Source organism: Berghia stephanieae, chromosome 2 (assembly GCF_034508935.2).
Source record: "Berghia stephanieae isolate SIO BIC M18660-M18661 chromosome 2, UCSD_Bste_1.3, whole genome shotgun sequence".
Taxonomy (NCBI): Eukaryota; Metazoa; Mollusca; class Gastropoda; order Nudibranchia; family Aeolidiidae; genus Berghia; species Berghia stephanieae.
In genome coordinates this window covers 35,719,001-35,733,674 of record NC_088361.1, presented here as the reverse complement: position 1 = coordinate 35,733,674, position 14,674 = coordinate 35,719,001, and the positions used below count along the sequence as shown (strand labels likewise).

At 35.6% G+C, this 14,674-nt stretch overlaps 1 protein-coding gene across 16 annotated transcripts in view; it reads left to right on the top strand.

Moving 5' to 3' along the window:
- Window positions 1-14,674, top strand: part of LOC144964790 (uncharacterized) — a 152,903-nt gene that overhangs the window by 53,375 nt on the left and 84,854 nt on the right. The window contains exons 1-2 of one of the 16 annotated variants that reach the window (XM_078899413.1): window positions 759-915; window positions 3,698-3,858. The exons of 11 other annotated variants lie outside the window; for them this stretch is intronic. The gene's annotated coding sequence lies outside the window, so the exon portion shown is untranslated. Of the gene's footprint in view, window positions 1-756; window positions 916-3,595; window positions 3,859-14,674 lie in introns of those variants that run through there. 4 more of the 16 variants (XM_078899414.1, XM_078899416.1, XM_078899412.1 and 1 more) reach the window with 4 other exon arrangements.

Here is a 14,674-nt window from a genome sequence, read left to right as displayed (position 1 = left end):
ATACTCGATCATGCATCAAATAATGTCTAGATATGGATATTTTATGGAACAAAAGGTAAAATTTTCTAAAATTTATCAAAAGTTACAGTCTATCTATTTTTAGACCAGAGCAAATTATTGCGCTGGTGTGAACAAAACGAGAATTATTCGGAGCCTGATTTTCATAATAATTTAGCCTTATATTATTATTTCTGCAACTGTTAGATTTTATGTAAACATATTTTCAATACTGAAAGTGTATTGCCTACAACTCAAACTACAAAATTGGGAGACCTATATTGTGCGTAAATTATTCCGGTCCCTAACGGAAATAACTAGCAACTTGTTATTGTTTACGTTTGGGGCACCTAACTTTACTGCTCTATAGAAGGTGGGCTGGAGTACAGTAGAGTATGGCTGATTGAAATCGGACCATAAATTTGCAAATAGTAGACTAGCTACCAAACATCGGTTTATGTCCTTGTAAGATTTTTATTTCATTCTAAAGATGGTTCCTCTTACCAAAATGTACCATAGTGTTCTTTATATTGCCGAAAATGACACATTTAAAGGCAAAGGGTATCTATCCATAAAATTTGTACTTGATTGTAAATGATATTCACTCAACCGAGATCATTTCATGATTTTCGTCTGAGGTAACTTCCTTACACATTAGGTATGTGCCACGCCCACAGGCTACGTATCTTTTTCACCTGGAGAATGATAAGGTTTAGAGGTCGGAGGTTACCGCTATCAGGGAGGGGAAATAACTGTGTTGTGATTCGCTCAAACTATCAACTATCAACAAGAGAAGAGAGAGAGAGACCAACAAGGATAATTTTTGTCTCGTCTGCTGTTCACTGTTCATTGCCTTCTTGACGCTTAATTCTGAAGGGATGACTGGTCTGTGTTACATCGAATCATTCTTTTAAGGACGTAAGGTTTTATTCTGTTGTTGATTCTAAACCTCCGATTAATTATCATTACAACAGTCCTTCCTAACCTACGAAGCAGGACTTTGCCGTTATCCGTTACCTCTCTATCTTAGATTGAGTTGTTAGAAGTTTCACCTGTTCGCTCTTTAAAAGATAAAATTTGATATTTCTCTTTCAATTATATGGTCTAATGTTTGCATCAGGTAGAATGGTAGAAGACGAGATGACCGTAGTTGTGTTAAAGTTAACGTTAAGGTTAAGGCCTCCCGTTGTGAGATGTGTTATTTCATGGTAAAAAAGTACCTTTAATTTTAAAACATATCAACAGAACAAATAAAAGCACACCATAAATATAAAAAGGACTCGCACATAAGTATCGTCATCCGTATCATCTTTCTTTTTGTTCATAAAAATAAATGGGTAATATACGGTTTATAGATTTTCGTTGGACTGGTAACTGGTAATTAATTCCAGATAAATTCTGCGTCTACAATTAATTAGGCTTAGGGTATTATTTTTTTGTTAGGGACTGTAGTGCGCTTTTAGCCATCTGTTTGTAATGTAGGTGTAAGTAACGGACGCATTTAGAATTTTCTTCATAAAGTATTTTATCTATAGTTGAGCCAAGAGATACAGTAATACCAATATTATCGTCAAGCTCAAACTGCAGCTTTTGATATAATTTGTTGTCTCTTTTTTATTTATTTTTTTAATGACTAAACGATAAACCTCACATTATGAATGAATTTTTATGAAGTCTTATTGATTTTTAAAAAAACAAACCACTTAGCACATTCAGGGCATGTTTGCTATGATGACAAAGATGAAACTTACCTTTAAATTTCAAAGAACGAGAAAAGTATGGCATCTGCATGAAAGATTTCTTATAATTAGGTTGTAATTATAAATGGGGAAGATTACACCTGAATTATGGCCCCAGTTTATATATTTCTATATATTCATTTTCGTGTGAAATACTAAAATAACTCATTAATTTCGCAATTTTACACTAATGGTGTATAGAAGGAACGACTTGTATGTAACAGTACTATGACTGTGGCTGACCAAAATGACAGTTGTATATTTGGTCCTCTTAACCATTTTACTCCAACTGCTATAATACTAAAGCATTTTACAAACCTTTTCTGAAACAAACTGTTTCGGACATAATTTTTTTCCCCTCTTAGTGTTCTTCGTATCTGCTCCATGCGAACTATCTATATAGTTATAGCGAACAATTATTCACAATCCCAAGGAGTTTGTTATTTGTTATATATATACTTGTTGAAATGTATTTAATCGTAACATTAACCGATCAAATCTGGTTTTGAAATATGTGATAGAATCTTCCTTAAACCATTTTATACCCTCCTCTGCATCTGGTATTGAGGTGAACAAGTGCTATGAATTAGTTTTATTCTGAAAAGAAAAATAGCTTGAATTCCATTCTTTTTGTCATTGTATTATCACTGACTTGTTGTGGACCCTGTTTAATGGACATGAAATTCTACCTGATTAAGCATGGGGAAAGGGGGGGAGGGATGGGGGGGGGGGGGGGGGGAATCACCTTTCAATGTATATATCTACAAATCCATCTATATATCTATATATATATATATATATATATATATATATATATATATATATATATATATATATATATATATATATTTATGTAACATAATCCATTAGTGATTTATTATCAAAATTTGAGATAGCAGTTTACGACTAGACCTCAATCGGTCACGTTTACTTTCATAAGTTCCTCTGCCAATCCAGTTTCCTATAGAACTGTACTGCCTCAATTCTGTACTCACTCATCTCACGTATTTCACAACCGTGCTCCATAGCTGTACGCCATTATGCGTGACAAATTCAACTTTGACATATACTATATCCATACATTATTAAATAAGACCATTATATTCTTTTCATACCTATATTGATTTATGTGTCTTGTGTGCAGCTTCTGTCATGTGATTTTAATGAGCCAGAATTTCTAGGGACTTTTATCATTTTAACTCTTTTACGGTTATCTCTTGAGTATGACTTTGGTATTGTTCGCATTAGACACTGTGAATAATCTGCCTCATATTATTGGTGTTATCAGTAGATGTCAATGCAGTATATTATTAGCATATCACAAATTAGGTGACTGTCTTCAACCTATCCTTTATCCCCTGCCATTTATGTCAGCATTTCTCTTGACTGTGTCTGTTAAGCTGAAAAATATGTGAATAGTCCTTTTTATTTGTTTCGAAAAAGTCAAGCAGTGTTTGTCCCTTATGATTGCAGTCCTCAACTCTAGTCTTATCAGAATATGAATCTTAATTGGCCTTTAAGTGGTGTTAAGAAAATTATTGTATTCTAATCAGTAACTCACAGTGTTTAATAATCGTTGAAGGAAAGCATGGGTGCGTGTTAACAATTAGAGCACACTCTTTTTTGCCTCCTGTTAATGCCCTGTGCTGATTTACATGTAATGATGTAATGTATGTAAATACAGTCCTTGGGGTAACATACAACTATAAAGTAGTCAGAAACTATGGATGCGAATAAAAGTTACTCCATAAACAATGAAAAGCCTTACCCACTAAGCTATTATCTTGTATTCTCCCCACTCCTGTGTTCAGTCCATAAAAAATAATATTTCTTATCCTTCATTTAACTAACTGATACAGTAAGATTGAGTATTATTTCCATGTAGCATTGGAAAGAACATTTAATCCTAGGCATTGAAAATGGCTGTCAATGTTATTTCTAATACTGTGTCTTGTTATTAGGGAACGAAACGATTCATTTTAGATAGAAGATAAGACAATGCTCAATTAATAGCCATTTCTTGAACAGTTTTAGAGAGGAAAAGTAATATAATCGTCTCGAGATTCTTTAAAGGATTATAATGTGATCTGGAAGACGCTGCAACTGAATTTGGTTTATCTAGGTATGTTTACACTATTTTATACCTCATCAGGAAAAAAAAAAAGAATAACAATTATGTACATCTTATTCTCTCTCTCTCTCTCTCTCTCTCTCTCTCTCTCTCTCTCTCTCTCTCTCTCTCTCTCTCTCTCTCTCTCTGTGTGTGTGTGTGTGTGTGTGTGTGTGTCTGTCTGTCTGTCTGTCTCCCTCTTCTAAAACTTGTTTACTTTATTCATTACACAAGTCCCCAACGAGTTATGCTGGCATGTGATCTTTACAATATACTCCTTTCTTTCTTTCTTTCCTTTTTTTAAAAAATAAGTTTTTAATATTTTATAAAATTATTATTTTTAAAAGCATAAATGATAATGGGTAAGGTGTTGGAGGTAGAGGGATGACGATGAAATTACTTTCAGGATAATTGACATGAAATTTATTTTGCATTTGCTCTGGAATTTACAAGTTTACTCAGGCCTCTGCTCTGTGCCTGTTATTTATGAGCTGTGCTGATTTACATGTGTGTAAATATAGTCCTTTAAGGAATTTTTAAGGGGTATCGGACAATTATATATTTGTCAGGGATTATGGATGTGGCCATTCCACGTTGTTTTGAGATCGAAAAACTGGTTGAGAGAAATATTTCTTTGGGTTATTGTAGATATTTGTGATATTGTAGGGTTTCATATATAAATCAAAATATTGTCTTCTCCCATAATATATGCTACCAACTTGTTAACTTTAAAGAGAAAACCGATTTTTTAAAAGAATATGATTTCTTTTAATTTACAAGTTTTTAATAAGTTTTCCATTAAGATGTTTTTCTTAAGCGTCGGGTTATTCATTGAGTCATTTACATGGCTTTTGTCTTTCTTTACCAAAAGATGTTATAGGCCTTGTAACATCATAGATAGATAGAATTAATCAGATCCGGTTTAGGTTACCCCCTCTACAGGTTTCTAAATTGACGATGTATAATAATAAATCTTGCAAAGCGTTTGTGGGCAGCCAGGCGTGACAAAGGGTCGTGCTTAACCCCTTAATAGACCTGGGACACCATGCAAAACCCAACTTGTCCTGTTTCCCGTTACACGAATACATAGAAGGGTGGAGGGGCCATTGAATTTTTAGGCGTTTCTAATTTAATAGTATAGCCATTGATGAGGTCGACTCATTCTCTTTAATGTGCTTATTTTTTATGATGACTATACTGCATCCCTTTGCTCTTGATCCCTCTCTATTGTCTATTGTTACTTTTAATTGTCTAGCTTGAATATATATATATATATATATATATTATATATATATATATATATATATATATATATATATATATATATTATATATATATATATATATATATATATATATTTAGGATCCTTCCGCGTTAAAAGAATAGAGAAGAGGTGCCATTTTGGCCAAATGCATTGTTATGGTTAATGTAGTTTAAGGATAATAGAGGATATGGAGTAGGGAAAAGAGAGAGAGAGAGAGAGAGAGAGAGAGAGAGAGAGAGAGAGAGAGAGAGAGAGAGAGAGAGAGAGAGAGAGAGAGAGAGAGAGAGAGAGAGATTATTTCTATTATATATTATTATGTAATATATTAGGACGTAGTCCAAGTGTTTCTTCAAAAGGAAATTTGTGAGGACAGTGACACTGAACGTTAAGAATATAACACTAATGTGGATGAGACATGTAAGGAGCCCAAGGGTCCAAAGTCGAGTGAATAACTACCCTAAAAAAGAGTGAATAATTCGACACTCTGTAATTATATATACTTGGATAGTTAAAAAAAAAAAAAAAAAGCAAGCGATAGTGTTTACTCTCCTGACATTTTTCTTCAGATAAGCCACTCTCTTTATTGTAAAATCTCACGGTCACGAACAAAAGGGACAGGTTTTGTTTTTTGGGTTGTTTTTTTTTACCCTCTGTTTTTATGGAGTTGAAATGGTAATTTTGTCCTCTACGTGATGTTGAGGCATGTACATTTAATCGCTTAAAAAGCAGGTGGCTTTTGGGAAAGAGAGGGAGAGAGAGAGAGAGAGAGAGAGAGAGAGAGAGAGAGAGAGAGAGAGAGAGAGGGGGGGGGGGGGGTTAAGGCATGCTTGGAACGTTCCTTGAATGATTCACGTGGTAAGTAAATCCCAACTTTTATTAGCCTAATATTGTCACGCCATACGTGATCTTATATTTTAGTTTGATAAGGCAGGTCGTTTCGGGCTTATACTTTGTCATTGCATTTTTATTAAAGAAGAAAATTAAAAAAATGAACTAAAAACAAAACCACATACAAAAAAAAATAGAATGAATAAATAAAAAATACACTACACAAAAACATCTCTTCTTCTAACGTAAAACACTGTGGTTTGCGTTCATATAGTGGTCAAGTTGATTGCATGCTGCAGTTTTTTCCTTGGACACGTGCCACCGCGCGGAGCACACGTTCGAATCCCGTTATTCCTTCCCATTCTTCTCCAGTAGGTACTACCCCATTCAATAATATATTCCCCATAACAACAATGACAACAGACAACATAATTTTACGTTTGTAATAAATCACTTTGGTCACGCCCCGATTGCCACATACGCAATCATAATGTAGGGCTATACCACATTATCACACGACATAATTCCTTTACAATCTTGTCTGCATAACTGAAATATTTACAGTTTATTAGTAATATTTCATTCTTTTTTTTTTTCTGAGAAGATCGTGACGTTAAAATCATAGATCTTTTCAAACACCCAGCCCCCCCCCCCCCCCAACCCACCCACCAATAATAATAAAAAATGATAATAAAAACGGTCACAGTCGAATTAGTGTCTGAGAAGTTGTATTTTGAGAAAGTGCGAGACAGGATGGATAAAGAAAAAAACAAAACCAACAATACTTTTAAAAATTGTCCTGTCTTCACTATGTATCGACAGCTAAACGGACAGATATGCAGTCATGATGCTATCACGATGCCTTTTGTTTCTCATGTATCAGACAGTGATTTTAAGAGGTCAACTGTTAAGGTCTCCTTTCGGTTCTTCTTTGTTTTAATCCAAACTATTTCGTCCTGCTAATTCCATGTAGCAATGAAATATAACACGTGAAACTTAACCTTCACTAATGTTTTGACGGTCACCCATCATGGCTAATCGATATCAGAAGTAATCGAATATTTTCAAATACTACCTCCTTTTGCAGTGTGTGTAGGTACTTATTGTTGGTGATTTCTTGACATTATTATGCCGACCACAGTATGATTTGAGGACCGCATGTGTTTACACAATTGTATCAACATTGTATCGTAAATGTAAGCCTTAAGATATGGTCTAGGCTGGTTTGTCCATTTTTTTTAACAGTGAGCGTGGACTATAACAATCGTTACAGCTTTGTGCCTGGGAATCTAATTTTCAACGATTAGAAATTGATAATAAAATTGAATTTAACTGCTAATGGGGATACCGATAGCTCAGTTGATAGGGCACTCGCTTCACGTGCAAATAGAACGGAGATCGATCCCATGTGAAGTCGATATTTTTTTCCAGACCCTTCTGTCCATCCAGCAATGATAGGGTAGCTGGATCTGTTACATCTGGCGAAAAGTACTTTTGCGATTGACTAGCGCCCTATCCAAAGGGTTGCAAGCATTTGATATTGTCTGTTTCACGATATAGAAACCGGGATACACTCCGGCTCCATCGGCCTAACGACTATGGAGGACTTGTATTAACGGTTAATGACAAATTTTGTTGTATGAACAAACAGTTACTCTCAGATTAAAGTTGAATTCATAGAAAAGGGAAAATTCGAAACGTTCATACCATTGTTTCTCCCTAACACTATAGATAAATTACAACTTTTGCGACTTGCACAATGCCATTTTTAACTTGCCTTTTTTAAAAAAATTTACACCGTAGTTTTCCATTTCATTGTTTAACTAATGGGTGACTGGATGAAAAAAACCCGCGAGGTTATACATATCTGTGTCACCTGTATGGCTTGGATGCATGCCCCTCTGCATACTTTTTACATATTTTGCGTTTGCAAATCTTTTGCAGTATTTTTAGCCGGTGTTGACTTTTTTCCTTTTAAAATAGATAAATAGATGGACAGTTAGATAGATAGATATATAGATGGATGGATAGATCGGTGGGTGGTGGATGGATGGACGGACGGACGGACAGACATATATATCTAATATAGTCACATAGATAGATTAGATGAATGGATGAATGAAAAAAAGGGGCCAGGAAAGGGGGGGGGGGATGGGGGTGGAGAGAGAGAGAGAGAGAGAGAGAGAGAGAGAGAGAGGCGATGAACAGAAAAAAAAGTAATTTGCAACAAGTCTGACGTACCGTAATTATTTTGTGTGTCTTATTTATTATTACTGTTGTAACTGCCGTAATCTAACAAAACACTTTAAACAATTTTCGAACAGAAATTTAAAATTCATAATATATCGATTGATTAAGATGGCCCAAATCTGTCCAAAAAAAAGTCTTACCCGAGTCCTCTTAAGGTCATAATACAAGTTAAGGTCATAATAATCAATCGATAACGAGTATAAGTTTATAGGACAAAATATATTTAGAAAAATAGTTTTTTTCAATGACAGAGTATTAATTAGCCATATTGAATGTCACTTGCAACGCCTTTGGCGATCATTGTAGGTGCTAGCTGCAAAGATGATATTTACGTCATAGCTTTCTCTCTCTCTCTCTCTCTCTCTCTCTCTCTCTCTCTCTCTCTCTCTATATATATATATATATATATATATATATATATATATATATATATATATATATATATATATATATATATATATATATATATATATATATATATATATTATATATATATATATATATATATATTATTTTTTTAAAATATTTACCACAATGTTTGAGACAGTCTAAATTAATGTTTCAGGCTTAATTTGCCATCGTCAGGACTGAGTTGTTTTGTTGACTGTTGTTGTTTCTTGAAGTGGTTCCGGTTTAAAGTCAATTAACAAGAATTTCCGCCGATGTGGACACGTTCCGTACATCTCACTTTTCGTGTTGAGTGTGGCTTCATGAGGGTGTTTGATTATAGTATATTTCTCTTCCAGGCATAAGCTACATTGTTTTGATGTTGGTGTGTATCCTGTTGCTTTAGATAAAATTTTCCATGAAATGTTGTGGTCTAGTTTGTTGTCTTTTAATTTCCAAATATGTTCGCTGAGTTTTGTGGATGTTTTTTTGTTAGTGTTTCTAAATGTTGAGGTGTGGAGGTTTACTAATACAGATCCATTGCAAAGGCATTTTCAAACAAATGTGTTACGTTACGGGTGACTAATACTAAGGTGTGTTGAAAAATAAAGAGTAAAATTAAAATTTCGATTTTTAAAAAGTTGTATATCTAATTGGCCTGGCAGTCAGAAAGAAAAATGAGTTGACCAACATTGTGTCTTTTTATATTTCTGCTTCTTGGTGACTTAGTGATATAAATATTTTATCGTCCACTATGCGGAGCGGGTTCGAATCCCATTATTATCGGTCTTATTTCGCAAATTAAATAACTTCCTTTGGCACTGTATTGCGGAGATGACCGCTGATTGCAGTAAACTGATCGGAGACTTTCAACCAGCCCTTTACAAAAGTCTCACGAAGTAAGAAGGGATGACTGCATACTTTGGTGTCCTTGGTAACAACCGTTACAATGTATGTAACTCTTCCCTCGGATATAAACCGGGGCTTATCTCGTGTTCTAAGCATCCTAGTAGGTCATTTAAGACCCCTGATCTTATGCATGCATGCCTTCGTGTTATTATGTGTAGTAAGAGGGTCGTTATTTATTACGATACAAGGATCAAGCCGATGGAACACTGAGAATGAGATTGAACCAGCGATGAATGAGAAAGCCTAGGATTGAACTCATCTATGAATGAGCAATGATATAGGGAATACTTAACTATGCCTTTAGTTGGTCCTTGTATCCCGTGAAGACTGAAAGAATCAGTAACTATGTCCGACCCACTTCATATGACTGAAATGAGAAGCATTTACGAAGCATTTACGGTTTCTCAGTCATAGACCACCATCTCATCTCATGTAGTTCCATATCTGAAGCAGACGTCGGAGGTCATCTTCCGCCAAGCTGATCTATCTCTTGCCAATTCTATTAAAGCAGCGCCACCTTTCTCAGCTTCATCTGTCCAAGTTCTTATCCCTTTCAAATACGTTATTCTTTGTCTTCCTCTTATTCTTTTTCCATTCATCTTTCCAGTCAAGGCGAGTATTTCCAAACCAGGGTGGCGGATAATGTGTCCTAAAAATTCCATTTGGCGTTTGATGATTTTTGTTATCAGTGATCTTTTTCTGTTTGCCATTTCTAAAATTTCTTCATTTCTTTTCCTTTCCATCCATGACACCCTCATCATTCTTCTGTAAAACCACATTTCCACTGCCTCCAGTCTTTTAACCATGGTCTTGTTTATGGTCCAGCTCTCACAACCATATAGCAGCACAGACAGTACATAGCAATCCAGGACCTTGATTTTTGTTTTCATGCTAATATTCCTGTTTTTCATAATTGTATGCAGCTGGTTGAATGCATTCTTCGCCATACCTATTCTTTTCTTTATTTCACAATCTGATTTTCCATTGGATGTTACATTGAAGCCTAAATATTTGAAACATTCAACTTGTTGTATTGTTTGTCCTCTGCTTGTTATTACACAGGCTGGTGGGTTATTATTTTTAGATACCGTCATACATTCTGTTTTAGATATATTCAGTTCCAGTCCCATATTTTCACTACTCCTGACTACAACATCCAGTAATTCTTGTAGTTCATGTTCAGACTCTGCCAGTAGAACCGTATCATCTGCATACCTCAGATTTGTTACATTCTTTCCTCCAATACACACCCATTCTTATGTTCGATATCTCTTAATATCATTTCACTATAGAGGTTGAATAAATCTGGAGACAAAACACACCCCTGCCTAACTCCTCTTCTAATAGGTGTAAAACTGCTTAGTTCGTTGTCAACACGCATTGCTGCTTCTTGTTCCCAGTACAAATTCCGTAATATTCTTAAATCTTTACCATCAATGTCCAAGGATGATAGAATTTTGAATAGTTTTTCGTGTTGTACTTTATCAAAGGCTTTTGAATAGTCGATGAAACACATATACAGATCTTTATTTACTTCAATACATCTTTCCATCAGCATTGATAATGTGAATATTCCATTTCTGGTACCCTTGTCCTCAACAAAACCAAATTGCATCTCCCCAATTTCAGGTCGTATTTTATTTCTTATTCTTAGTAAAATTATCTTCAAAAGAATTTTTGTGAGGTGGCTCATTAGGCTAATAGTTCTGTGTTGTTCACAATCAACTGCCCCTGGCTTTTTTGACCACCATATCTCCCCTAAAAGGTTATTTTCTTGACTTCTCATCTTGGTAGATTCAGTTGATGAATTGCGTCAGTGACGATGAAACAACTGATAGGCTACTTCCCAGTCGGAAAATCAATCGATGAGCATTGCCGTCACCATCATCGATAGAAGAGTCAAGAGTTCTAATACCAACCAATCGGGGGTGGGGGTGATGATACTGGCAGTAAGATGTCAAAGAGGATTAACATTTTTCTCAGACTTAAGTCCCTATTTCCTATCTGACTCTGACGCTCGTCATGTTGATTCCCCCCACCTTTTTGTTCATTTCCACAAGCAAGGGATTTTATCGAGTATCAAACTGCGAGGGAACTACTAATCTTGTCCCTTCTGATCAAGTCTCGATTTCACAGCAGCGCGGATTCAACCTTTGAGGAAAGTATTTAATCAGTCTTTGATCAATTCTCGATTTTAGATCAGCGCTGATTCAACTTAAACATTTCTGTTTTGAACAAAGATTAATTATCGTTGTTGGTGTTGTTATTGTTACTGGTAATGTTTGTTGCCGGTGTCGTGGTAGTAGCGGCGTTGCTGCTTAGGCTTCTTTTGTTTTCATAGTAGTAGTTTTCATAGTAGTAGTAGTAGTAGTAGTAGTAGTAGTAGTAGTAGTAGTAGTAGTAGTAGTAGTAGTAGTAGTAGTAGTAGTAGTAGTAGTAGTTGTTGTTGTAGTAGTAGTAGCATCAGCATTAGAGTTTGTTGTTACTGTTTTTGTGGTTTTTTTCATGTTGATAACTCCGATTTCGAATGACAATGCAAGTTTCTCGCAACTTATGAAAATAGTTATTTTACATTATTGAGCTACGTAATGATCGACTGTACTCCAACTGACTCGTGTGTCTCTTTTGTCTGTTTTCGTATTTAATTTTTGTTTTTCTTTTTTTTAAAAATAATTTGAAACTGGCTTCATATTTATAATTTTGTTTTGTTATGTTATGTTCGTCTATTTTATGTTAAGTTTAAATTCCCTTTGTGAATAACGTTTTGATTTCATGTAAGCGATGTTGTGTAGAGAAATTGAGTGGCCTCGTGATCAATAGATGAGTTGAAACCTTTCGTAAACATTGAACTGTAAACCGTTCGTTCTTGCTTGGTAATGATTTTCAACCATAGACTCCTCATCCACCTAATGTTTACAAAACGAACCGATACAAAAGCTCTTCAAGAATACGAATACGTCCGAGTGTATCGTTTGTGCCAAAGGACAGCAAGACCAGGCCTACAACTTGAAGCCATTCATACGTAAAGCCTGGAAGGCAAGGGGTTCTGTCCATTTAATCTATGCTGTGCATTGATCCGTGGTCAGTTGATAGAGCGCACTGTCACTGATAGGATTTATGTCATTACTTAGGGAACAGCGATAGTATAAATGTTTATTTGGTTGTTCATGCTATAGTGATGGTATAGTGATTATCCACTGAAGGTCATGATGGGTTTTTTTACGTGTCGGCTGGTTGATTATTCATCATGATGCAATGTCCCGCTGTATTTTATTTGAATAAGTCGTAGCAAATAATTTCTACAAGGAAAGACGCCCCCCCCCCCCCCCCCTTTCCCAACCCATGAAAAAAACAAGAAACAAAAAACAAAACAAATCAAAACAAAAAACAGGCGTCGTTAAATCTCTACTGAAAAAGAGAAAGAAAATGTTTTTAAAATATACTATATAAAGAAAACACGGATTAGAAAATGGGTTCTTACCATGCTTAAGTGAGGAGGTTTTCTATATTTTCCCCTCCGTGTTTGAAGATGAGACAGTCACAGAGGATTGTCACATTCTGTGTTACTGCGATTTTCTTCTTTCTCTAATGACTACCTCTAACCCCAAAATTAAATCCAGGATCTCAATCAATGTTACACCAGCTGGTTTAATCCTGTGACAAATTAGGGAGCAGGCACTGGTGTAAGATATTTTTTAAAATCGGAAAGGTGTGTGAGAAACAGTGCCAGACAAATAGAGAGAGAGAGAGAGAGAGAGAGAGAGAGAGAGAGAGAGAGAGAGAGAGAGAGAGAGAGAGAGAGAGAGAGAGAGAGAGAGAGAGATAGAGAGAGAGAGAGAGAGAGAGAGAGAGAGAGAGAGAGAGAGAGAGAGAGAGAGAGAGAGAGAGGGAAATTGCATGAAAACAAGCCTGACTTTCACACACACCTTTAGTAGGTTCTGATTTAATCCTGAATTATTTGTGTTTCATAAAAATAACCGGGCAGTTTAAATAGGTCACTTATTGACTTAGCTCATTGACTATTGATCGTCGATACGCCATACAGAGTTCAGACCTCACAAGTTTTTAGATACAGGGCACTGAAGTTAACGAGGAGCACATTCGCGGGTTTACTGTGGCAGCCGTCAGTCTTCTATCTTTTAAACAGTCACGGAAGTCATGTCTAGTGGCCAAAATACTAAAGTTTTCTCACTGTACCATCAACAGAATTGGCTCTTGCCCCACTGTCCAATTCTCTACCCTTTAGAACTCATCTTTCAAACATTGATGCTAACTATATCGATTAAAAACAAAAACAAAACAAACAAATAAACAAAATAACAATAACAACAAAGATGTTTGTTTAAAAACGAGGGATAAGCTTAACCTATACATTATTCAGTTGAGATTAAGATTGTCTCGAGTTTCGAAAAGCCCGAAGCGGAAAAATAGAATTCTTGTTGCTCGATATCTGCTATATATTATTGGAAAGTGTGTGTGTGTGTGTGTGTGTGTGTGTGTGTGTGTGTGTGTGTGTCTGTGTGTGTGTGTGTGTGCATTGATGATTTTCCTGTCCAGGTCACACTACATTCATTGTGATGAGTATTTTATTCTATACATTATTCATCGGTAAAAGGCTACCACCAATCACGGCCAATTTGCATATAATCATGTTTTGTCTACTGCGAACGATATCGATATCGATATACAATATGGCCTCACTCATCGATGTTATACTCGTAGCTTTATGAGTAATAAGGATTTATGATAATAGCGTTACGCCGATAGTCTCCATTCAATAGTATTAGTATATGGAAATGACAAAAATGACAGAGGTGATCGTCTTATTCAATGGTGCCGTCAACATGATCTGACAATCACAAATACTTGGTCAACAAACCACAATAGAAGGAAGTGGACATGGAAAAGTCCTGGAGATGGAGTGAGAAACCAAATAGATTACATACTCATCAGCAAACGTTTCCGAAACTCGGTTTTGTATGCCAAATCTATGCCGGGGGCTGACTGTAACAGCGATCATATACCTGTGCTATGCCCCATACGAGTTAAATTGAAAATCTGCAAAAGAGCAAAGGCTAAACCTAAATACCAACTAGACATTCTCCGGGAGGAACAGAAGATACAAGAAAAATTTGAACTATCAGTAAGAAACAAGTTTGAAGTGCTTGGAGAACTAACAGATATAGAAGA